At 40.3% G+C, this 12,619-nt stretch overlaps 1 long non-coding RNA gene across 19 annotated transcripts in view; it reads right to left on the bottom strand.

Annotated features, from left to right (window-relative positions):
* Positions 1-12,619, bottom strand: part of LOC129643388 (uncharacterized) — a 323,134-nt gene that overhangs the window by 293,503 nt on the left and 17,012 nt on the right. Inside the window, exon 3 of one of the 19 annotated variants that reach the window (XR_008710264.1) lies at positions 1,225-2,707. The exons of the other annotated variants lie outside the window; for them this stretch is intronic. This is a non-coding gene — a long non-coding RNA (uncharacterized LOC129643388). Of the gene's footprint in view, positions 1-1,224; positions 2,708-12,619 lie in introns of those variants that run through there. 19 annotated transcript variants of the gene reach the window in all.

The raw sequence follows: 12,619 nt of genomic DNA, 5'->3' as shown, positions 1-12,619 counted from the left end.
ATTGTGGAGGCTTTCTCTCTCTTGAAAGAAAGTTAACATGTTAGTCACTCAGGTGTGTCTTATTCTTTGCAACCCCATGGACTGTAACCCACCAGGCTTCTTTACCCATGAAATTCTCCAGGCAAGAATACTGGAGTAGGTAGCCACTCCCTTTCTCCAGGAGATCTTCCTGACCCAGGGATCGAACCCAGGTCTCCCATATTGCAGCTCAGCCACCAGGGTAGCCCTCTCTCAGGGACAACTATGGCCTTCCTGTTCATTTCATGTTCTGGAAATGGGGCTTGGCAACCATCAGGTTGGGGTGGCCCAGGAATATGACCGCCACTCTTGATCGCTATAGCAATTTGCCTTGAATACTGGTCAGGATATGAGAGAGAGCATACTGTCATCACAATAGGCCGGATAAAAGACATTTTGGTAAATACTGTTGCTAAAAGGAATATTTTAATTTTGTCTGTAAGGCAAAGTAAAAAAGCAGACTATAGAGAAAGGGTTTCAAGTACATATTGGTTTTACCTACTATGATCGCTAATTTGTGTGTCAATTTGATGGGGCTACGGGGTTGCCCAGATTATGTGTGCTGTGTGTGTCTGTGAGAGTGTTTCTGCATGAGAGTACCATTTGCATCTGTGGACTAAGTGCACTGCCCTCCCCGTTGTGGGTGGGCATCATCTAATCCATTGAAGGACTAAGTAGAAGAAAAGGCAGAGGAAGGAAGGATTCACTCCCTTTCTGCCTGTCTGACTGGGCTGGACCACCACTGTTCTCATTCTTTTCCTGCCCTTGGGTGGGGATTTATACTATCAGCTTGCCTGATTCTAAGGTCCTGGGACTCCAGACAGTATATACTCCACTTTCATTTTTCCTGAATCTTCAGCTTGCAGGTAACACATGGTGGGACTTCTCACCTTCATGATCAAGGGAGTCAAGTCTTCATAATAAACTCTCAACATGTTTTATATAGTTTACTGGTTCTGTTTCTCTGGAGAACCCAGACTAATGCACCTGCCTTATTGGGAACATATGTCTTAAATCCTTGTGCTTATTCCTTTTTCAGCTTAGATAGAGGTTTCTAGTAACATCTCAGGATGTCACTTTCCTTTCAACTTTTCTTATCCATTATTGTTATCAGTAGAATGTATAAAGCTATGGACAGCAAACATATGTTATGTGGATTATTTAATCCAAGATTCAAAAATAATATGCCTAAGTATATAAAAATAAATTTAGTAGCAACAACCATTGAGTTCTATGTTTAGGTTTAACAAATATAAGTATTTAAGATACCCAAATTTGAAACACATATCACTGTATTGTATAGGTTTTGGTTCTTTTGTCTTGCTCTCCCTCTATATAGTTAGTATAAGGTTTTTATATTTTTCTCAGTATATCTAGCAGCTATAATAAAAATTATTGCCTAGAATTTGTTCAACTATAAATGTTGGATGGATTAATGCATTCATGAATAGATTAATATAGAATGTCAAAGTATTTTATTTTGCAAAGACCACAGTAAATTAGTTCACTATAAGCTAAATTTCTACTAATATACTAAACAGTATTAAAAGATGAAATTTTAGTGAGAAAAATAGAAGTATTTTAAAAGAGTGATTAAAAAGTTAATACATAGTCAGACCCCAAGCCAAATATTATGACTGATTTCTGGCCCTTTATCAAGGGATATGCTAACACAATACAGAGAGTGAATATACTTCAAAATATTATGAGTGCTTTGAAATTCATAAAAGGTGTACATAAATTTAAGGTATTCTACATTTAATTCAAAGTGAAAAATAAGAAATTGGTCTACACATATGTAAAGGCAATTGGTCTTGGCATATTTCAACCACAAAGCTTTAGAATGTTGTAGATCCAAAAGTCAGTTAATCTCAAAATATCGAAGTCAATTCATAAATAATATTAGTAGCAATTATATCCACTATTTCAACAAAGTTGCATAGTTTTAATAGAATTCAAACAGACTACCTTTCGCTAATGTCATAGAGGAGATCTGTTTTCTACAAAATGACTTTTAGGGCCTTGCAACTAAAGGAGATCAGTCCTGGGTGTTCATTGGAAGGACTGATGCTAAAGCTGAAACTTCAGTGCTTTGGCCACCTCATGTGAAGAGTTGACTCATTGGAAAAGACTCTGATGCTGGGAGGGATTGAGGGCAGGAGGAGAAGGGGATGACAGAGGATGAGATGGCTGGATGGCATCACCGACTCCATGGACATGAGTCTGAGTGAACTCCGGGAGTTGGTGATGGACAGGGAGGCCTGGCGTGCTGCAATTCATGGGGTGCAAAGAGTTGTACATGACTGAGTGACTGAACTGAACTTAACTGAATTTCATATTCAAGGTTGTGTTATTTCATGATCTGAATAAGTATTAACATATAGAATCCTAATTAATTCATTCTACAGCCTATATTAACTTTGGTACTTAAATGTTGTGAGATGAAGACCACAGATTATTTGCTGTACTTCCAGATGGCGCTAGTAGTAAAGAATCTGACTGCCAACACAGGAGATGTAAGAGACATGAGTTCGATCCCTGGGTTGGGAAGATCCTCTGGAGGAGGGAATGACAACCCATTCCAGTATTTTTGCCTGGAGGAGCCCATGGACAGAGGAGCCTCTTGGGCTACAGTACATAGGGTCGCAAAGAGCTGGACACAACTGAAGTGATTTAGCCACAAGCACACCTGTGTGTAAGAGAAGAGAATATGGTTAAACAGCTTTTGGGAAGAGTTTTTAATATAAGAAAAAGTTATGGATAAGAATTATCATGAACCTACAAATAATGATGCAAGGTCAGAGATACGGGTCCTTACACAGAGATGTGAACAAGTTAATAAGTTGGGGAATGCAATATTTTTTAAGTGGTAAATGGTAAGATGGTAAAACTATTCTACTCTGGATGCACAGAACTAACCAGAAGGAAGGATAAAAGAAGAAAATCAAGCAATATCCATTACTTTTTAAAGATTTTTTTTATGTGGACCATTTTTAAAGCATTTACTAAATTTGTTACAATATTGCTTCTGTGTTATGTTGTTGTTTTTTAAATTGGAGGATAATTGCTTTACAATGTTGTGTTGGTTTCTGCCATACAACGACGCAAATTAGTCATAACTATATATATATATATATATATATATATATATATCCCTCTCTCTAGTGCCTCCCTCCCACCTTACCGCCACCCTTCTAGGTCATCAAAGAGCACCAGGCTGGGCTCCCTATGTTATATAGCAGCTTTCCACTAATTATCTACTTGACATATGGTATTGTACAAAGGTCAATGATACTTTCTCTGTTTGTCCCACAATCTTATTTCCCTGCTGAGTCCACAAGTCCATTCTCTACATATGCATCCTCATTCCTTCCCTGCAGACAGGTTTATCAGTACCATTTTTCTAGATATCATATGTATGAGTTAATATAAGATATTTGTTTTTCTGACTTCACTCTATATAACAGGCTCTAGTTTCATCCACCTCACTACAACTGACTCACACTTGTCCTTTTATGGCTGAGTAATATTCCATTATATATCTATATCTCTTTCTCTCTCTATATATACATGACCTATAACTTCTTTACCTATTCATCTGTTGATGGACATGTAGGTTGTTTCCATTTCCTGGCTATTGTAAATAGTGTTCCAGTGATCTTTGGAGTAACTGCTAGGCATAGACCCTGAGAAAAACACAGTTCAAAAAGAGACATGTATCCCTACCCCAATGTTTTGATTTTTTGGCTGCAAGGCATGTAGGATCTTACCTCCCTGGCCAGGGATCAAACCTGTACCCCTTGCATTGAATGGTGAAGTCTTAACCACTAGACCACCAGGGAAGCCACTGTTTTGTGACTGAAAATTTTGAACATGGCACTGGGATAACAGTATACTGCAGTATTACATTGAGATGTACAACCCATGTGGGGAAGGAAGTGCAAACTAGCTGAGATACAATGTGAGATTGAATCTCAAATGATATTATAAAAACTATTTCAATCATTCAGTTCAGTTCAGTCACTCAGTCGTGTCCAACTCTTTGTGACCCCATGAACTGCAGCATGCCAGGCCTCCCTGTCCATCACCAACTCCCGGAGTTCACTCAAACTCACGTCCATCAAGTTAGTGATGCCATCCAGCCATCTCATCCTCTGTCGTCCCCTTCTCCTCCTGCCCCCAATCCCTCCCAGCATCAGAGGCTTTTCCAATGAGTCAACTCTTCGCATCAAGTGGGCAAAGTACTGCAGTTTCTGCTTTAGCATCATTCCTTCCAAAGAAATTCCAGGGCTGATCTCCTTCAGAATGGACTGGTTGGATCTCCTTGCAGTCCAAGGGACTCTCAAGAGTCTTCTCCAACACCACAGTTCAAAAGCATCAATTCTTCGGCGCTCAGCTTTCTTTATAGTCCAACTCTCACATCCATACATGACCACTGGAAAAACCATAGCCTTGACTAGACGGACCTTTAATTAGGTCTCATTTTATTATACCTTCACATTACAGTTGACTAATTTTATTCAGGATCAACTAAAGGCCAAATAAGGACCAACAAATCTTGCTAGGTTGAGAGGATCAGGAAAGTTTTATGTTTTTGAGTCTGAAATGATACCCAAAATGCTTAGGATACTGCATGATGCATAGTAAGTACGTAATAGAGTACTAGTTTTCCTTACCATCATTGTAGTCTTTTAGGGAATAGATGACCAAGATTTACATGTGAATAGTGATAATGGAAAAAGCTAAGAAGATTAGAATAGACACTAAGAAAAACAAAAAAAGTGACTGATTAATAAGTTGAGGCTTAGGAGAGAAAAAAGTTGGAAACAATAAAACAAGCACACAAAATCCAAGTAACCAAGCGCGGGGGGGTGGGGGGGGGGATCAAAGCAGTGGTGCCTCTAACAAGGGGTAAGAGAGATATAACTTCCTTGTTTTATATCCAGTGTTAGAACTCATAGGTTGAAGTAAATAGTGTCTGAGAACTGGTAAGAGGGAGAGTCTAAAGGTGAACCTGAAGAAGTCAATCTCTCACTCGTTACTGTCCAAATTGCCAAGGAGTGAGTGACAGTGAATTTATCAGGAAGCTGAGACCAGAATCTTGTAAAATGATGACAGTAAATGCAATAGCATCCTCAGTGGTGACAAAACATGACAACTCAGGGTTCAGTCAAAAAAAGGACGAGAACATGAGGCCAGTAGTAGAACAAGAAAAATGCAGTGCCAAGGGAGCAGAGGTTAAGGATTCCTGCAAGAATGGAAAGGTTAGGCATGCCAAGCACATGACAAACCATTTTATTTCTGTCTGCCTGATATTTCTTCTACTCTATCAAAGAAGCAATGCCGATCTCCTCCCAAGAACATGTACCAGAAGTTAAAGGCATTTAAGTCCATAGGAAGTATAATAAAATGCACTGAATTAGATTTGGGGGGGGGGGGGAAAGGGCTATAAGCAATTGATATTTACATGACTGTTGTTTGCTTCAAAGCATTAATACGTAAATCTTGCCAATGAGTAAAATAATCTATGATGAACATAGTGCAAATAAAAATGAGCAAAGAACTTGTTAATCTAATGTATATGATTAAAAGTGAGTCAGAACTCTACTAGATTCAGATTTTAATTACGAAAGTAATTTATTTATTTTTTAATTTTTGAGCACCTACTTTAGGATCAACATCATTCTCAAGAACCTTACATTACAGAGCAGAAGTGAGTGAATGGATGAGCAAGTAACTGAATATAAATAAGACAGTTTAACATTGTAACATATTCCATGGGGAAAACAGAGAAAGGATAGAGATTAGGTAGAAGGGGCTATTTTTAATAAGGTGACCAGGGAAGGCTCCTCTGAGAAGCTTTCATTTGAACCGAGATGTAAATAATCTGAATGAAGATGAATGAGCCACTAGAATATTTAGGAAAAGCACCTGTCAGATTTTGTGAACAGCAAGTGCCAAGACCTTGAGAAAGAAGCACGCTCCATATGTATATGATCAATATGCTATAGGAAGCAGGTGGCACACGTGAAACGTTTTAATGAATTTAATGAAAGAGCTATGACAGACTAATATGGTTTGGTGAGGGACACCAAGGGACTAGCAACCACGGGAAATACTTAATATCTCTACACACAATGGGGAACAAAAGGAGAAACAGGTTCACCGGAATCTGGCAAGAGTCAATGCCTTGGAAGAAGAATTCTGCAAGAGTTTTAACTATGAAGAAACACATCCATGCTAGAGTGAGGTAACGGAGGAAAAGAATGGGGACAAATACCCCAGACTCCCTCCTGTCCAGTCCTTCAGTATCCTGCTCTGGGCTTCTATTTGTTGAACTTAACAGAAAGTCAGAAGGCAAAGGAATCCAGGTGACTAAATCACAAAGTACAGCCTACAGGTGAAAGAAGGGAGAAAACTGTAATGAATGGGAGAGAGGATAGTGGAGCATCTTCAGCAAAAGACGTATGAAGAATAATCAGAAGTTAGTGTGGCTGCAGCTCAGGGAGCAAGGTTAGACCCAAAATAGAGCCTTGCCATCTTGATCGGAAATCACTGGAATGTTTCATCATAAAAGATAACTCTGCCACAGTGTCAAGAAAAGACTGCAGAACAAGGAACTGAAAGCAGATAGATCAGTTAGGAGTCTATATGCAGACTAAAAGGGAGCAGGGGAAATAGTAAGACCCAGAAAACTAAGATCATGGCATCTGGTCCCATCACTTTATGGGAAATAGATGGAGAAACAGTGGAAACAGTGTCAGACTTTATTTTGGGGGGCTCCAAAATCACTGCAGATGGTGACTGCAGCCATGAAATTAAAAGACGCTTACTCCTTGGAAGGAAAGTTATGACCAACCTAGATAGCATATTGAAAAGCAGAGACATTACTTTGCCAACAAAGGTCCGTCTAGTCAAGGCTATGGTTTTTCCTGTGGTCATGTATGGATGTGAGAGTTGGACTGTGAAGAAAGCTGAGCACTGAAGAATTGATGCTTTTGAACTGTGGTGTTGGAGAAGACTCTTGAGAGTCCCTTGGACTGCAAGGAGATCCAACCAGTCCATTCTAAAGGAGATCAGTCCTGGGTGTTCTTTGGAAGGACTGATGCTAAAGCTGAAACTCCAGTACTTTGGCCACCTCATGCAAAGAGTTGACTCATTGGAAAAGACTCTGATGCTGGGAGGGATTGAGAGCAGGAGGAGAAGGAGACAACAGAGGATGAGATGGCTGGATGGCATCACCGACCCGATGAACGTGAGTTTGAGTGACCTCCAGAAGTTGGTGATGGAGAGGGAAGCCTGGCGTGCTGCGATTCATGGGGTCGCAAAGAGTTGGACAGGACTGAGCGACTGAACTGAACTGAACTGAACTAAGATCAGATACAGATGCAATACCTTAAAATCAGCTTAAAAATCTTTTAATAGGTATCTATTCCATTCCAGTCAACAGGATACAATGAGGACCTCAGAGCAAAATAAATCACAAACTGGCCTCTTTCTTAAAGAGGAGCTCACAGCCCAGGAGAAGAGAGACATAACAAATACAATAAAGCATGTATTCTTCAATATTTAAAAAGAGAAGTCAAGGGTATTCTATAGTCTCATTTGGAGCTGTGTTAATATGACTCTCCAACTGTTTTAAGTACAGTTTAAGCAGATTCCCTGGTGGCTCAGATGGTAAAGAATCTGCCTGCAGTGCAGGAGACCTGGGTTAGATCCCTGAGTTGGGAAGATCCCCTGGAGAAGATAAGGGCAACCCACTCCAGTATTCTTGCCTGGAGAATCCCATGGACAGAGAAACCTAGAGGGATACAATCCACAGGGTCAAAAAGAGTTAGGCACAACTGAACAACTTCCAATTCACTTTTTTAAGCAGGTTACTGAGGAAGAAGGACAAGAAGTGGGTTAAGAAAGAAGAAAGGTCATAGAGGATCCTGCTGTGATGTATGTCAGAGAGTGCTTTGCCTATGTTCTCCTCTAGGAGTTTTATAGTTTCTGGTCTTACGTTTAGATCTTTAACCCATTTTGAGTTTATTTTTGTGTATGGTGTTAGAAAGTGCTCTAGTTTCATTCTTTTACAAGTGGTTGACCAGTTTTCCCAGCACCACTTGTTAAAGAGATTGTCTTTAATCCATTGTATATTCTTGCCTCCTTTGTCAAAGATGAAATAAAAGCAAAAATAAACAAATCGGACCTAATTAAACTTAAAAGTTTCTGCACAACAAAAGAAACTATAAGCAAGGTGAAAAGACAGCCTTCAGAATGGGAGAAAATAATAGCAAATGAAGCAACTGACAAACAACTAATCTCAAGAATATACAAGCAACTCCTACAGCTCAACTCCAGAAAAATAAATGACCCAATCAAAAAAATGGTCCAAAGAACTAAATAGACATTTCTCCAAAGAAGACATACAGATGGCTAACAAACACATGAAAAATGTTCAACATCACTCATTATCAGAGAAATCAAATCAAAACCACTATGAGGTACCATTTCATGCCAGTCAGAATGGCTGCGATCCAAAAGTCTACAAGTAATAAATGCTGGAGAGGGTGTGGAGAAAAGGGAACCCTCTTACACTGTTGGTGGGAATGCAAACTAGTACAGCCACTATGGAGAACAGTGTGGAGATTCCTTAAAAAACTGGAAATAGAACTGCCTTATGATCCAGCAATCCCACTGCTGGGCATACACACTGAGGAAACCAGAAGGGAAAGAGACACGTGTACCCCAGTGTTCATCCCTGCACTGTTTATAATAGCCAGGACACGGAAGCAACCTAGATGTCCATCAGCAGATGAATGGATAAGAAAGCCATGGTACATATACACAATGGAGTATTACTCAGTCATTAAAAAGAATACATTTGAATCAGTTCTAATGAGATGGATGAAACTGGAGCCTATTATACAGAGTGAAATAGGCCAGAAAGAAAAACAGCAATACAGTATACTAACGCATATATATGGAATTTAGAAAGGTGGTAACAATAACCCTGCATACGAGACAGCAAAAGAGACACTGATGTATAGAACAGTCTTTTGGACTCTGTGGGAGAGGGAGAGAGTGGGATGATTTGGGAGAATGGCATTGAAATATGTATAATATCATATATGAAACGAGTCACCAGTCCAGGTTCGATGCACGATACTGGATGCTTGGGGCTGGTGCACTGGGACGACCCAGAGGGATGGTATGGGGAGGGAGGAGGGAGGAGGGTTCAGGATGGGGAACACATGTATACCTGTGGCGGATTCATTTTGATATATGGCAAAACCAATACAATATTGTAAAGTTAAATAAAATAAAATTAAAAAAAAAAAAAGAAAAAGAAAGAAGAGAGGCTGTTTTGGCCAAGTCTCAAGTGGGCACTGTCACAGGAGCCTGAGTAAGTGAAGGGGGAGCATGGAGGGCCCCAGATAAAGGGAGGCAGGTGAGAAAAGTGAAAAGGACTGAATCCAAATTGCTCTGATTTTTATGCTCATTTGGATCTCTCATGTGTTTTAGAAATACTGGTGCATAGAACCACCCCAAACCAATGAAACCAGAATCTCAAGAAGAGTGGCCTGGGAACCTGTAATTCTAAAAAATATTCAGGTGTTTTGGATGCAAAGCCAAAGCTGCTAGTTGCCAGCTCCAAAACATAAATTTCAGAATAAGAGCCTTGGTTTTATTACGAAGATTTGTAGAAAAATATACATTGTAAAAAACGGTAGATTGTCAAGTTCAGTTCAGTTCAGTTACTCAGTCATGGCTGACTCTTTGCAACCCCATAGACTGCAGCACACCAGGCCTCCCTGTCCATCACCAACTCCTGAAGTTTACTTAAACTCATGTCCATTGAGTCAATGATGCCATCCAACCATCTTATCCTCTGTCGTCCCCTTCTCCTCCAGCCTTCAGTCTTTCCCAGCATCAGGGTCTTTTCAAAAGAGTCAGTTCTTCACATGAGGTGGCCAAAGAGTTTCAGCATCAGTCCTTCCAATGAATATTTAGGACTGATCTCCTTTAGGATGGACTGGTTGAATCTCTGTGCAGTCCAAGGGACTCTCAAGAGTCTTTTCCAACACCACAGTTCAAAAGCCTCAATTCTTCAGCGCTCACCTTTCTTTATAGTCCAACTCTCACATCTATACATGATGACTGGAAAAACCATAGCTTTGACTAGATGGATCTCTGTTGGCAAATAATGTCTCTGCTTTTTAATATGCTGTCTAGGTAGCCTGGTAGGCTACAGTCCATGGGGTCGCTGAGAATCGGACACGACTGAGCGACTTCACTTTCACTTTTCACTTTCATGCATTGGAAAAGGAAATGGCAACCCACTCCAGTGTTCTTGCCTGGAGAATCCCAGGGACGGGGGAGCCTGGTGGGCTGCTGTCTATGGGGTCGCACAGAGTCGGACACGACTGAAGTGACTTAGCAGCAGCAGTAGCAGGTTGGTCATAACTTTTCTTCTAAGAAATCTTTTAATTTCATGGCTGCAGTCACCATCTGCAGTGATTTTGGAGCTCCCCCCAAAATAAAGTCTCTGTTTACACTGTTTCCCCATCTATTTCCCATGAAGTGATGGGACCAGATGCCATGATCTTAGTTTTCTGAATATTGAGTTTTAAGCCAACTTTTTCACTCTCCTCTTTCACTTTCATCAAGAGGCTCTTCAGTTCTCCTTCCCTTTCTGCCATAAGTATGGTGTTATCTGCATATCTGAGGTTATTGATATTTCTCCTGGCAATCTTGATTCCAGCTTGTGCTTCCTCCAGCCCAGCATTTCTCATGATTTACTCTGCATATAAGTTAAATAAGCAGGGTTACAATATACAGCCTTGACATACTCCTTTCCCAATGTGGAACAAGTCTGTTGTTATTCCATGTCCAGTTCTAACTGTTTCTTCTTGACCTGCATGCAGATTTCTCAAGAGGAAGGTCAGGTGGTCTGGTATTCCCATCTCTTTAAGAATTTTCCACAGTTTGTTGTGATCCACACAGTCAAAGGCTTTGGCACAGTCAGTAAAGCAGAAGTATATGCTTTTCTGGAACTCTCTTGCGTTTTTTAAATTGGCAATTTGATCTCTGGTTCCTCTGTCTTTTCTAAATCTAATTTGAACATCTGGAGAGGAGTAAAAATGGATAAAGAAATCAAATCTGTTAGGAGTATATGACAGGGTCCAGGTGAGAGCAATGAGGGATATACCAATAGCTGGGTAATGAGGATAGGCAAAGTGATAGATCTCACAGGTGAAATCCAGAGCATTTGGTGGTGCATTGAACGCAATGCAGCAAGGAGTGAGACAAATAATAGGAGGTGACCTTGAAGCTGGAGTGCCTTATGTTGGTAACCAGGTGTGTGATCTCAGTAACCAGCATAAGGAAAGAAGGAAGGGAAGCCAGTTGGATCACAGGGTGTGGAAGCTGGATGCAGATTACCTCACTCAAGGAATGTACCTGTCACTAAGAGTAAGAAAGGAGTAACCAACCTTGGGCAGCATATGTGGAGGGGGGCTCAGAGAGGAGGGTTCAGGGCATCAGAAGTTAAAGACCAGATGAGGGAAGAGAAAGCTAGAAAGAAGAAAATTGTGTAAATTTAGAGGCATAAGAAAGCCAAGCCAAAGGGGCATCACAGAAGCTTAAACATGAGAGAATTTAAATGAGCAGCCAACATCCATTTACTTACTTACAAAACTTTGAGTTTGTAAACCAATGAAGCCAGGAATCAAGTTTGGCTAACATTTCAAGGCCAGCATTAGGCATCCTGGGAGGGACAATATTCATATCAGTTGACACTGTCTCCTGATTTACCAGTAATTCAGCTACAGGGCACATGAGATCAAGCAAACTGATGCCAACGATTTTTCAGTTTCTCTTTTTTCCTTCCTATCCCCTCAGTGAGCTTCCCTGGTGACTCAGAGGTCAAGAGATCTCTGGGTCTGGAAGATCCCCTGGGGAAGGAACTGGCAACCCACTCCAGTATTCTTGCCTGGGAAGTCCCATAGACAGAGGAACCTTGTGGGTGACAGGCCATGGGGGTAGGAAAAGAGTTAGATATGACTTAGCCACTACACAATAACATTCTCTCTCTCTCTCTCTCTCTCTCTCTATATATATATATATATATATATACACACCATAACACCTGACATATGGTGAGTGATCAATACATCTCTGTATGGCCAAAACCATAGACCCAAAGTGTTAGCCCCATGAACAGTTAATGTTAGGTTCATTCTTTCATCCTGAGAAATCTTTTTTGGAAATTTCAGCTAGGGAATCACGCATTCCTGGTCTTAGGGTTCTGAAGTGATGTGAGATATACTTGCCTAGAAAGTGACGTGCTTCTGCATGTTTCATGTGACAGAGGGAATAAAGAGAAGTGTCTAATTAGAATTTGAATAAGCAATAAGCCTCATATATTTATACAGAAGAAACTTCTCTAAGACTTCTTGGTAAGAATTGAACTCTGATTTCTGGAGCCCACTACAATAAATGAGGAGGACAATTCTTTCACACCAATCATATGAATGACATTTGAAATTCTACCATTTGGTACATTTTCAGAGAAATACAGCATTTATTAAAATGCCATGCTAAGTCTTCTATC

The sequence above is a fragment of the Bubalus kerabau genome, chromosome 2 (genome assembly GCF_029407905.1).
Source record: "Bubalus kerabau isolate K-KA32 ecotype Philippines breed swamp buffalo chromosome 2, PCC_UOA_SB_1v2, whole genome shotgun sequence".
Classification (NCBI taxonomy): Eukaryota; Metazoa; Chordata; class Mammalia; order Artiodactyla; family Bovidae; genus Bubalus; species Bubalus kerabau.
This window is presented reverse-complemented; position numbering and strand designations above follow the sequence as displayed.